Below are 12142 nucleotides of genomic sequence, written 5' to 3' on the forward strand. Positions count from 1 at the left end.
TCCTGGTGATGTTTTGGGGGCCATATGGAATGCCAGAGATCAAACCCAGGTTTCCATGTGCAAGGCAAACACCCTACCCACTATACTCTTGCTCTAGCAACGTCTAGTTTTCAAACTATAAGTCTTTCACATGCTTTATTGAGATATTTGTAGATAATTGATATTTTAGACCACTATTTTAAATGAGGTAGTTTTCTTGTCCAGTACATTATTTTCATATAGAAATACAACTGATTTTGTGTATTGGTCCGTGTGGAGATCCTTGGGAGAAATAGTTCTCAGGATACCAGTGGTCTCAGTGGCCTCAGGTTGGAAGAGGAAGCCTCAGTTTCTCCTTACCACATGCTATAAACAGCTCCATTTATCCATGCCCAGGCTTCCTTTCAGACATTCCTGCAAATTCCTGGTATCTTTCTGAGACTGGGGAAGTGGCAATTTCACTAGACCATGAATTCTGCCCCAGATCTTGGGCTCAAAAGAAAAAGACAAAAAAAAGGGACAATACCTGGGCATAGTGGAACATATAATCTGGAAGGTCTTAAACAGTTCATCCCCAGCAGCCTATAGAGAATGTGAGATGTCAAGCTTAGCAATACAAACAGGCCCTACATTCACAAGACATTACAGAGAAACAGATGGGGATCCTCTGATACTTTGATTGATAAATAGCACAAAGGTCCAAATTTCCTATAACCCCCACTGAGTGTGAGCAGAGTGTGAGCAGCTTTATTACTCAATATTTTTATTACTGAGAATACTGAAGAACCTGGAAGCCATGGACAAGAACCCCCATGTCACCATTTCTGCATCAGTATCCAGGTGGTCCACTCAACACACGAAGTCGAACGGAATGTACCAGTCCTCTAAACCAGGAGTTCCTGAATATGTCAGATGAGCTGCAACACGGAGACCACGTAGTTCATTTTATGGGGAGAGAAAGAGAAACTCAGGAAGGTATAGGAAATTGCTCAAGGCAACACAGAAAGAAAATGAACGCTGTGATGAGGCAATCAAGCACAGATTTAGAAAAATCTAGCTCTTACTGGTAAGGAGGCTCTGGACTTCACTGTGGAGGAAATAAAAGGGATAAGGGCCACTGTTGTTTCCGATCAGAGTGAGAGTGTACAATGCATAATGAAGATGTGCTCAGGGACACAAGTTCTTGAGTCTTTGTTGCATGTGAATTTTCTGAGTCAGGTACAGGTTGTCCTCGGACTAATATGGCACAGTGCCTGCCCCACGGTAGACAGAATCTGGGTGGGCTTGTCGTGAGAATTCATCCTCCAGAGTTGACAGTTCAGTGTGCAACAGTCTCTGGGGGTAAACAGTACTTATGCTTATGTTCACTGCAGAGTGGCAGCAGGTGACCCCGGACTTGGGATGGTTCTGAGCCAAGGAAGTCTTCCTTGTTAGGACAGGGGCCTCAGATACCTTGAGCAGTAGGCTGAACATGGAAACAGTTGTTTCAGAGGAGAGATAGAAGTCCAAAGGCCCTGAGGAAAGGCAAAATTTAGAGTACTGTTTAGAGGGCCAAAGATAAATTGTATGCATGTTGTAGAAAGAAATGAGTCTGTCAGAATAGAGTGCAGATGTTCAGATGGAAGGACTGAGGGATGAGACAAAGCGCTGAATTGAAAAAGGAATTTAAGGAATCATCTTACATTGGTTCTGGGTGCCACAGAGACAAGTCGCCTGGACCGGAGTGTATTCCATACCCAGTGCAGATCTCAACAGGGCATAGACTGGACCTTCAAAATTCACCGACTCTCTGGAATAATTTATAGCTTAGGTGACGCCCACCTATAGTGTTCTCCAGAAGTCAGTGACCTGGCACTGTCCTCTGTGGAGCAGGGAGCCCTAAACAGGTGCACATCAAGAAAATTGATACTACTTTGTCGAGAAAAAAAAGTCAGGGAAAACATGAGGAACTGGGTAAAAAGAGGCAGGTTGATTCTATCAGATTTGAAAACAAGCATGAATGAGACAGGAGGACATGGAGGGAGGGAGAAATGCCAGTCTTCATTCTACTGTGCAAAGGTTATTGCTTTCATTCATCTGGAAGTGCCTTTCTCACACCAGAAATTTCCAGAAAAGTATCATATCTCATATGCCTCCCTTCCTAGAAAAGATAGGTTTTCGTGCCACTTGATAAGGAGGCATTTTTCCTTGAGTTGGTATTCTGGGTGCTAGAAATGTCCTATATCTACAAGGAGCAGGGTGATGTGTATGCAGGGTCTCAAAACCAATGTATTAATAAACATGCCTGCCATTCTCGAAGGTCTGAAGGTCTGGGTCAGATGTTCCATCATGTGAGTTACAAATTAATGTCAATAGTCCTTCAAATTGAGTGTCAGTTAAATATTACAGAGGAACAAACTGAGTGTCAGCCTTGTTGGCACTGGACAATAGGTTGACTAAGGTATGGGCACAGCCCTAAAACCCTTGCACCTTAGATGCCCTCCAGCCTGAGCAGGGCATCGGCCTTCTGCTACCAACCTCCAGAGGTTCCTGCTATCCCCATTGTCTATGACTGGTGCGTAACAAATTGTTCCAAAGCAAGGCTGCTAAAGCAACACTCAATTACTTTCTTAGAGATCTGTGGGTCTTGGGCCTGGAGACAGCTGCAGAACTGGGTTCTCTCCTTCCAATTCTCTCATTAAGGCCTCAGAATATCAGCCCAGAGACTGTGGAGGAGTGTCCACTTCCAAGTCCCATCACCTTTTGGACAGAGGGCACCATTTATCCTCCTGATATCTGGCCAGAGGACAGCACTGGCTGTTTGCCATGTGAATGTGGTCTGCTTCATCAGAGCAAGAATGCAAGGAGGGGAAGGGGAAGAGAACAAATGCCAGCAAGATGGCAGTTACAGAGGTACAGTCTTAGCATAACTGACCTCAGGAAAGGCTTACCATCGCTCTTGCCAAGTTATAACGACTACAAACAAGTTCCTAGGTCCAACCCACACTGAAGGGGAGGGTATGAGTGTCAGAGATGCAGGGGTCTATAAATCCATATTGGAGGTTACCTGGAATACATGCCTTCTCCCTATCTTTCGGCCAAAAAACTGCTCTGGTGTTCATGCTTTTGTCCTCTATGTTTGGTAAGCAGAGCTGAAGGATCGCTCCTGTTCACCTGAAAGCACAGGAGATCATTTCAAATGCAATGTGGGGTTCTCCCACATCTTAAAGGGCAAACTGCTCTGAAGTTGCATGAGAATCCAGGATGTTTCAGATCCGCAAGGAGAGGGATCTGGTACAAACAGCAGACAAATAAGTGTGTGTTGGGTATGCTTATACGTGTCTTGGAGTTTTCCGGAAAGGATAGTACAGGCGTGAAGTGTGCTGCCTTGCACAGAGCCGACACAGGTTCATTCTCAGCACCTCATGTGATCTTCAAGCACCAGAGGGACTGATCCCTTGGGCCCTGAGCTCAGGGCCAGGAGGAAGTCCTGAGCACCCCCAGATGTGGCTTAAATACAAAAATAAGAGGAAATGAAAGAGAGAATGCAAAGCATGTAGGTTATGGATGCTGTAATGTTCTCTCTGCTTTTTTGCAGATTTGAAATATCACCACAAAAAATACTTAAAAAGGGGGAAACAGGAGAACGTACTCTCAGAGCTCCTCCATCCAAACTTTCTCAATGTGTCTCAAGTTAAACTCAACAAGTTGGGGCTCCTTGGGGGCTTGCAGCGGAATGCTTCCATTAGACACGGTGGTCCTACACCTCAGGGGAACATGAGAGACTGAGGCAGTAGCAGAGGATCTACTAGAATCTGGGATTTCCCTCCAATTTGGGGAAGGAAAGCACTCTAGACTCAGTGTATTCACGACATCCCATCCCCCACCCCCAGCTACAGCTAGCTTTTTTCCCCATGGTACTAACTGAGAGCTGACTACAGAAGTATACAGGGTTTCCCAATGCGAGATACATGAACACAGGTAATGGTCATGGCCCAGTCTCGGAGGGACTCTATTCAAGGGTGAGTTGGGGGGTCATTGTGATCCTATTGCAATTTAGCAGCTACCAAGCCTCTACAGTTTTGGATTAGGCAACATCTTCTCTCCTTCTACCCAGCCCCCCCCCCCCCCGTCCTCTTAGTCTCTGTGGGTCAACCATTCTATTTGAAAATGCTTGAAAACAATGGAATGAGCATACTCCATGAGACATAGTTTGACCCTAACAGCAATGAGAAATGAGCAGTACTGCTATCAGGAACTAGAGGACAGACACTTCTTCTAAGTGATGCTATGACTCCCTCTCCCAATCTACACAGTAAAAGAGCAAGCGCCCTAAACCAACATGGCATTTATTTACACAGAAAGGGACAGCAAAATGTCAAAAAGTTAACGAACCAAGTATATCCGGGGACAGCAGAGGTGGGAAAGTCAAAGCCTATGGCCGGTTAGGGGCTGGGCCAGCACTTATGGTCCAGCACTAGCGCTGTGCAATTTATCATCTCATTTAGTCAGTATTAGGTCCCCTCTAAGGGGGACTCTTGTCTAAAAGGCAAATCAACGTGACAGAGTGCTTTAGGGAAGTGTGTCCTGGCCAGGGACTCTCAGCAGGAGAACTGAGGGAGGTGGGGAGCTGTGCTGACTTTGGCTGTGATCCGTGAGAGAGGCAGAGACGGATTTTGATCGCTTGTGCAGTGGACTTAGTGAACAGGCCAGGGCTCTTTGGAACTGGTCTCCCAAGACCCATGGGGAGAAGCTGGCCCCCAGGGCAACCCGGTGTCACTGGATGAGTTCTATCCAGTGTTGACAATACACATGGAGGGCAAAATACTTTCATCTCAGTCAGTCCTGCTTTGGAAAAGCATCCAGACCCATACTGACGTTCTTTCCTTCTTTCATTCAGTGTTTTTTGAGTGCTTATTATGCGCACAGTGTGTCCACTGCTGGGCACTGGCTACACAACCACAAACTTCAGAGGCATAGATCACAGACCTGTTTTATGTGAGGTGCATGTGCATGTCCAGCTTGGAAGAATTTATTGTCAGAGGCCGATAGTGCTGATCTTGTTCCTGTTAACAATGAAGCAGGGGGCTGGAGTGGTAGCACAGGGCAAGGCGCTGTGTTGCATGCATCCGACCTGGGTTAGATCCCCCGCACCCGTTATGGTTCCCTGAGCCCTACCAGGAGTGATTCCTGAGTGCTGAGCTCTCAGGCGTAATTACTGGGTGCGGTTCAGAAACCAACAAACAAAAACAGCCCCCAAAACGAGACCATATGGTCCTCCCCCACCTTGAAACTTCATCCCTGCTTCCCTGCCCAGATTTGCACCACCCCATCCTGTAATTGAGTACTTTGTTTTAAAGAGGTTGAAACATTCTCAGGCACTCCTTCAGGAAACAGAAGGAGAAGTAACTGAAAGCCATTGTTTCCCTTTTCTCTCCCCAGAATCTCCTTGAAATCCACTCCCTCGGGCTTCAGGTTGGGTCTACACTCCTCCTTAACACAGATAGATAAGCCGGTAATTGGAATTCCTAAGTAAGCAGATTCCAGATGTGTTTACCGTTTGCTTTAAGCTCTAATGAAAATCAAATGCAGACACCTGTCCAGGTAACTGCGCCAGCTCCGTGCTCAGATGCAGAAATGTGGTGCATGGAGAATAAGGCTCTGCCAAGGGTGTGAAACTGCCCCATGAACTCCAATGAGTAGAGCCCCAAGCATTGTTTGGTAGGGGTACACCATCAAACTCTGGGTTTCCTGTTTACATGTTAGTGGAAGTGAAGGTAGCAAGACTGAGGGGGAAAGAGCTAGACAGTTGTTGCACAGACATTACTTTTGGGTCTCGTAGATTGAATGTTGGATTTATCTTATGCATTAAGATATCTTTAATCACAGTATATGCCTCCACCCTACATCACATGGTCTTGTGTACTGCATGCGAAGCTTTCAGGCAATTTGGCAATGTTTTCTGAATTTCCAATGACCGAAAATTAATTCAAGATCAAATGTGTAATGAATTCGAAGTGTTTCTGGCAATTCTGTCCCCTACTGCATTTCTTGGTCAGAAAGCCCTCAGGAGTAGAAAAAGTTGAAGAAGCCCTGTCCTACAGCGCATGTCCTAGGCAGTGGTCTGCGACACCCACCTTTCCAGGAGCCTGATATTATATTATCGGATTCTAGGTCTAGTGTTAGTTCTAGTGTTAGTAAGATGGGGACTGTGGAGATACAGAGTAGGCTCAAACATCGTTCTTACTGGGGTGAGGTGACTGATCTACGGCTCCCTGATAATCCATGATGATCAGCACTTTTTTCATGTGTCTGTTGACCATCTGCTTGCCTGTATTGGAGGAGTCCTTGCAGCTCTTCTCTCCATTTGCCATGGGTAGCTTGTTTCCTTGTTATTGAGCTGTGTGAACTCTTTATGTATCTTATTTGTTACTATTTAGTCACATGCATGCTGTGCAAAAGGTTTCTTCCATTCAGTATAGCCATCCTCTCTTCCACAGTGCAGATGCTATCTTAGATTGTACATTCACTCCTTTGTGTTTTAATTCCTCTTGCTGTTGGAGTCAAATCCCTGAAGCCATCTCTGAGGTCAGTTCTATGAAGAGTTTTACCAGTGTATTTGTTAGCTCCTGTGTTACCTCCAGGTCTTTAATGCATTTGGAAAGATCTTTTGCACATGGACAGTGGGGAAATTTCATCTGACTGTTGCGTTCGCTTCTGCAGTTTCCTAGTACTTTTCCTTTGAGGCGCCTTCCGCCCCCCCCCACTCACTCAATCTCTCTCTCTCTCTCTCTCTCTCTCTCTCTGCATTATGGTTCGCAATACAGATACTGAGAGGTTATCATGTTTGTACCTTTACCTGTTTTCAGTACGCAGTTCTTATCCAGAGCAATCATTTCCAATGATCTTTTGTCATAGTGTTCCCTTCTCTATCCCAACTGCCTTCTGCCCCAGCACTTGAAACAAGTTTCCAGTCTGCCCGGACCTGGTTTCTACTTTCCTTGGGTAAGGTAAGGTAAGGTAAAGGCCCTCCCGTTGATCGTCGATTTGCTCGAGCGGGCCCAGTAACGTCTCCATGGGAGACTTTGTTGTTACTGTGTCTGGCATATCGAATACTCTCGGTAGCTTGCCGGGCTCTCCGAGAGGGGCGGAGGAATCGAACTCGGGTCGGCCATGTTGGCCGCTTATAAGGCGAACGCCCTACCCGCTGTGCTATCGCTCCAGACTTTCCTTGGGTATTAGTCTCATATGATGTTTTTTATATTACATAAATGAATGCAATCAAACACTGAAGCAGTTCGATAATCCACTAGCGATTAAGTTGCAACAAGCAATACAAAAGAAATTATTTTGTGCTTCTCAGGGGGCAGGCTTGGGTGGTCGGGAAAATGGGAAAAATGGTGGAGAGAAGATCACACGAGTGATGGGGTTGGTGTTGGAATATTGACTGCCTGTAACAAATGCATCATGAACAACTTTGTAAACCAGGGTGTGTAAATAAAGGGGGGAGGGGATATAAAAATTATGAAGAGGAACTGTTCATTTTAATTTTATATTTCTTGGAGCGCTATGCAGAGCTTAGTTCCGATTATGCTCACAGAGATCAGTGCGCTACCCACTGCATTATCGCTCTGGCCTCCCTCTACAAGATTCAAAGAGGTCTGTTTATTCTTAATTCGGTAAAGGTTTTTAACCCTTTTCAATGATGAAAAGGGTTAGTGCTATGTTCATGTCAGATGTTCTTTGTCCATTAAGGTTATTGTGTTGTATGCATAGAGATTTTTATTGCCACTATTTCCTCATTAATACAGATAGCTAAGTACTATATAGAAAGCACCATTTTCTACCGTAAAGTCTATATTCTTATTTTGGGGTAAAGCAAACTTTGATACTTCGGTAAGTCAATTCAGATTTTCCCTTAAAATACTCTGACTTCTCTCTTCACTTCTACTAAATTGTAAATTTATCTATTTCATGTGAATTTTAACCTGAATTATTCACACTATCGATTTTAAAAACATGTATGCCAACAGAGAAAGATACACTTAAAAACATGTTTTCAACTTCCCATTGATTTACAATTTTGTGGAATTACAGGAGTTTTGCCTTACTTACTCTGCTATATGTGTGTAGGTGTCAAGGCCTCCACTGTAGAAGAAAAGATCTCTCTCCTATGTGGGGTGCAAAGAAACATATGAAGGGAAAAACAAATAGCAGCTGGCTATGTTCGGGGCCTACTCCTGAATTTATGCTGAGGGATCACTTCTGGCGGGACTCAGAGGACTCTAGGAGGTGGTGCTGGGGACCGAACCCGGGTTGGCCCGTGCAAGGCAAGCAGCATTACCTGCTATATGGTTTCTCTGCCCCCAGTGTACCACATTTCTTTTCCTCTCATCTGTCTTTGGGCACTGGGATTGTTTCCCAATTGTTTTTCATTGTAACCAGGCTGGAATGCACAGCGGTGTGCATATATCATTTTGAGTTTATGTGGAAATACATAGACAATAGAATACTCTGCAGCTCCTAGAACAAAGAAAGTCGTGCATTTTGCCATGACGGGGAGGGATCAAGACGTTATCGCCTTGAGTGAAGGCAGACTGAAAAGGTAGCTACAGGATGACTCCCAGGTCTGTGCGACACACAGAAGCACAGCAAGGTAGCAACAAAGGGCCAAAGCAACATAAGGAGAGAACTGAGTTGGGGGGCGGGGGCAGTTGAAAGGGAGCGGAGCAAAGGATATTAGAGAAGAAAGGCGGGTACACTGATGATGGGTATTGCGTTGGAATTGTATGCACGTGAAACCATTATCAACAGTACCGCAAACAATTGAATTGCAATCAATGAAAAACAAGTAAATAAAAGTTAAGATTTTGTGATTGCTGTAACCAAGCATGTGACTCTCAAGGAGTACCACAACTAAATGTGTGAAAACTGAAAACATGCACGTGACCCTGCCCTATCCATTAGACAGCAACAACAAAAGAAATGGAGGGGGGGGGGGAACGAAGTTATTAATATTGGAGGCATGTGAATTTTGAGTTTCTTTTAAAGGTACCTATGATTATTCCACACACCTTCCACATTTTATTCTTTTAAGGTATCGTGCCACTTTCCCAGTAGGGTTTCCTTTCTTTTCTTTAATTACTTAAATTATGGGCTGGAGCGATAGTACAGTGGGTAGGGCGTTTGCCTTGCATGCGGCCGACCCGGTCAACCCAAGTTCGATTCCTCTGCCCCTCTCATAGAGCCCGGCAAGTTTTCGAGAGTATCTCACCTGCAGGGCAAAGCCTGGCAAGCTCCCCGTGATGAATTCGATATGCCAAACACAGTAACAAGTCTCATGATGGAAATGTTACTGAGCCCACTCGAGCAAATCGATGAACAACGGGAGGACAGTGACAGTGACTTAAATTATTGTTTCTCTAGGAAGCTCTTTGATCTCCTCCAAGTCTGAGTGATGACTTAGCTGGGCAGAGGAGACTTCATTGGAGGTCTTTTTAATGCAGTTCTTTGTATACATCATGCTACTTCCTTCTTGCCTGTGGAGTGTCTGCCCAAAATTCGCCTTGCAGTCTCTTGGAATCTATCTCTAATTTCTGCCTTTCCAACTATAATGTGTCCAGGTGTGCACCTGACTGGGACTATTTTTGTCTGGAAATCTTTGAACTTCCTGCCCCTGGGTTCTCAACTCCTTTCTCCCAGGTGAGAGAAGCTTTTGGTCATGATTTATTTTAGAAATTCTGCCCTTTATCTCTCTGTTATCCTCCTGCACTCCCTATGTTGGCAGAGGAATGTTGTGCTACTTGGTGCTCTTTCACAGAGAATGCTCTTTTTATCTTCAAAATTTCCCATTCTTTCATACTTTTGTTAGTATTGTTGGATAAGTTGTTCTATCTTATCTCAATCTGTATTATTTGACATTTGGGTTTTTCTACTCTGCTCTTGATCCACTCCAGTTTGTTCAGTTTACCTACTACTTTTATTTTATTTTATTGTTTTTTTTTTTCATGGTCCACTATATGCTTTTTTATTAAAAGCCCACCCAGAGTAAGAGATGGCTGAGTGGGCAGTGGAGAAAGACTCAGTCCTGCTGCTTGGTGCAGGAAGCCTCGGCATTGGCCCGTAGCACAGCCCCTGGGGATGGGTACGGGCGCTGCTGGAAGAGGGGTGCCGTGTAGTCGTGTCGGCGCCTGTCTTGGCCTCATTCCTTTTGGGCAGTCCCTTTGACCAGATGCCCCTGGGTGCATCTGAGTATGAGCTGGGATCCATTGGGTCTAACTCTTCATCCTTCCGGCTTGCCTTTTTGCTCTTGGGGTAAGGAGCTAGCGATTCCCGCCAATGGTGGCGCCATTCCTTGCCCTCATCCTGCTCTGACTTGTCATGGGTGTGCTCTCCTTCACGCTCTCCTTCGCGTTCACATTCGTGCTCACGTGGCTCCCGCTCTCTCTCACGGTTTCGCTGTCTCTCACGGGCTCGCTCCCTCTCGCTTTCCCCTTTGTCATAACCCCGCTCTCACTCTCGCTCAGCCTTCTCGTGGCCCTGCTCTGCTTTCTCGTGGCCCCGCTCCATCTTCTCATGGACCTGCTCTGACTTGTCCTGGCTCCACTCTGACTTCTCTTCCACATCTGCGTTATTGCTTCTGAGCTTCTTGGCAGGTTTGGTAACAATGGAGTTGGGATCATGTGGGGAGAGCCAAGACATGAGGTCTGTGTCCACATTCCAGTAGTAAGGAAGGATCAAACACCTTGTACCAGCTTGGTGGCAGGCCCTCCAATCGGGTGGCCTCATAGTCCACAGGATCATCATCATAGTCCTCAGCAATAATCTCTTCCTCTGGTTCGGTCTCCAAATGTTTGAGAATGCCTCTCCCGGCCAAGCGGGTCTGCAGTGCTGCAGGCAGTGGCATGGCCGGGCAGCAAGACAGTCTAATCAATTCAGGCAGAGCAAGCACTAGAACTATGTCACACCAGTTGCCTCCTTTTCTGGGCCTCTATGATCACCAGAAGGTCAGCTCTCTTCTCCAAAAGTACAAAAATGCACTTCTTTCCTCTAGAACCTTGTGGTAACTGTATTTTTTTTTTAAGTTCATTGTACTCTGTTTCGACTTTCCCAGATTTTCTTTAGACTTTTTGTTTATTGTAGTGGTCCTTCACATATCCTTTCATATCTGGAAGCATCATTATTAGGACTGCTTCTTCTGGAGTCTTCTTGAGGTAGTTCGTGTGTCTCATTGCACTAGTTCTTTCCAGGCGTTTGTCTTGATCTATCGGTGCAGGTGATTTCATCTGTTTCTCCATGAAGGCGAGGGCCTGTGTTCTAGCCAAGGGCACTGGCTGTGGGACTGGGGTCAAGCCAAAGTAGACAGCAACCCGATTCCTGGTTAAAGTGAGGGGCAGCCACTGTGGTGCTGTGGCTGAGTGGGCAGAGCAGAAAATGATGAGGAGCTTGCAGTCCTGGCCACCTCCTGGGTTCCTGGGTGCTTCAACGATGCAAATCTCTGTGAGCACCAGAGAAGACAAGCTGAGGCACGTGTGAAAGGAGTTTGCTACCTTATTCTCAGCTGGTAAAAAGGCACATTCAGGCAGGGTCTGTCAGGGAGCACAGCCTGGTTGGCTGTAGACAGGCAAGAGAGCACAAGAGGCAGTGGGATCCTCTATTCTCTGACTGCACTTTGGGAGGAACATTGGAGCTCGCCTTTTGTAAAGATGTGGCCTGTTGGCTAGCAGTCAAGGGGGAACAGACCGAGGCTGAGTCGATTTGTCTTCCAGGAGTAAGCACACTTGGCAACTGTGTCTCCACCAGCATCTAACTGTGATGTACTAGGGAATGGGTGAAGTCCTCTGTGAGAATTTTCCCTCAGGGTCGGTTTGTAGTGACAGGGGCTCCATTGTAGTAGTGTTCACTCGAGCTGCTATCAGTGAAGTTCTTAGAGGTCGCCAAGATGGGACCTGCTGGTAAACCCACTGTCCTCCCGTTGTTCATCGAGTTGCTCAAGCGGGCCCAGTAACGTCTCCATTGGAGACTTTGTTGTTACTGTGTCTGGCATATCGAATACGTCACGGGGAGCTTGCCAGGCTCTGCTGGGCGGGCGAGATACTCTCGGTAGCTTGCCGGGCTCTCCGAGAGGGGCGGAGGAATCGAACTCGGGTCGGCCATGTTGGCTGCGTGCAAGGCAAACGCCCTA

The 12142-nt window shown here is 46.1% G+C and overlaps 1 pseudogene; it reads right to left on the reverse strand.

The window, feature by feature from the left end:
- Positions 1 to 10039: 10039 nt before the first annotated feature.
- Positions 10040 to 10933, reverse strand: LOC130038200 (polyglutamine-binding protein 1-like; annotated as a pseudogene).
- Between the last annotated feature and the right edge of the window lie 1209 nt (positions 10934 to 12142).

Source organism: Sorex fumeus, unplaced genomic scaffold (assembly GCF_029834395.1).
Source record: "Sorex fumeus unplaced genomic scaffold, SorFum_2.1 ptg000073l, whole genome shotgun sequence".
Classification (NCBI taxonomy): domain Eukaryota; kingdom Metazoa; phylum Chordata; class Mammalia; order Eulipotyphla; family Soricidae; genus Sorex; species Sorex fumeus.